The following is a 1,673-nucleotide window of genomic DNA, read 5'->3' on the forward strand; positions in this document are numbered from 1 at the left end:
CCACGCCGGTCTGTGTGCAGTGCATTCTGGGAGATGTAGTCATTTTTGCATTCCTCCCATTTCCGAGTTTTTCCCTCTTGCATCGGGTTTCCTGCTCCTGATTTGCTAGGAGAGAAAACTGGGCTCTGAGGTCATTCAGACTTAATCTGAATAAGTTCATAGGGCAGGTCCTGGGGCAAATAGTAGTCTACAAACTCCCTGTAGGGCCTGCTGCGTAGCACTCTATTTTAGTATCAATAAAGGGCTTATAATGCTGCTAGGTATCAAGCTCCCAGCTATGCACTGAAGGTGCATACCAAGGAGGATACCAAGTTCTTTCCTCAAGGTTACAAGATAACAAATATCTTGGTATGCATGCATGTATGTATGTATGTATGTATGTATGTATTTTTAGAGAGGAGGACTCTTTCTGTCACCCAGGCCAGAGCACAGTGGCTATAATAGCTCACCGCAGCCTTGAACTCCTGGCCTTAAATGATCCTCCCACCTTGGCCTCCCAAAGTGTGAGCCACCATGTTAGCCCAAAATCACAAATATCACGTCATTCAGCCTTTATTTCATTCAACAAATATTTAAAGAGTGTCTATTAGGCATTTTGCTTGGAACAGGAGCTGCAGCAGTAATCAAAACACACAAAATTCAGGACTTTTGAGGCTTACATGCTGGTGAAGTAGAGGAAATAAAAAGTTAATTAACTGATCATGATAAGTGCTATGAAGAAAATAAAACTGGATTGACCAGGCGCGGTGGCTCACGCCTGTAATCCCAGCACTTTGAGAGGCCAAGGCAGGCAGATCACTTGAGGTCAGGAGTTCAAGACCAGCCTGGCCAACATGGTGAAACCCCATCTCTACTAGAAATACAAAAATTAGCTGGACGTGGTGGCAGGTGCCTGTAATCCCAGCTACTCGGGAGCTGAGGCAGCAGAATCGCTTGAACCCGGGAGGCATAGGTTGCAGCATGCTGAGATCGTGCCACTGCACTCCAGCCTGAGCAATAGAGCGATAGATTTTTGAGACTGAGTCTCAAAAAAAAAAAAAAAAAGGAAAAAAGAAAAAAAACTGGATTATAGAGATACTAAGGTTTAAAAAAGGTCTCACTGAAGAGTTGAGTGTGCTGATGAACAAACCTTGCACCAACAGGGGAAAGAGCATTTCAGACACATAAAATAACAAAAACGAAGGCCTAAGGCTGGAGCAAAAAGAACACTTTTTGACCAGAGCATAATGTGGTAAGGGGGAATATGATTACAAGATGCGGTTAGAGTTGTAGACAGGGGTCAAATCATGTAGGACCTGGTAGAAAGCTAGTGAGATATTTAAATAGGAGGGTGATGTTATCTGATGATAAACAGTATATTTTTAAAAATTGGCTAGGCGCGGTGGCTCACGCCTGTAATCCCAACACTTTGGGAGGCAGAGGCGGGCAGATTACATGAGCCCAGGAATTCCAGACCAGCCTGGGCAACATGGAGAAACCCATCTCGACAAAAAAAAAAAAAAAATACAAAAATTAGCTGGGCGTGGTGATGTGGCCTGTAATTCTAGCTACTCGGGAGACTGAGGTGGGAGGATCACCAGAGCCCCAGGAGGTTGAGGCTGCAGTTAGCCATAATGGCACCATTGCACTCCAGTCTGGGCAACCGAAGGAGAACCTGTTTCAAAAAAAAAAAA

This window comes from Mandrillus leucophaeus, unplaced genomic scaffold, assembly GCF_000951045.1.
Source record: "Mandrillus leucophaeus isolate KB7577 unplaced genomic scaffold, Mleu.le_1.0 Scaffold683, whole genome shotgun sequence".
Lineage (NCBI taxonomy): Eukaryota > Metazoa > Chordata > Mammalia > Primates > Cercopithecidae > Mandrillus > Mandrillus leucophaeus.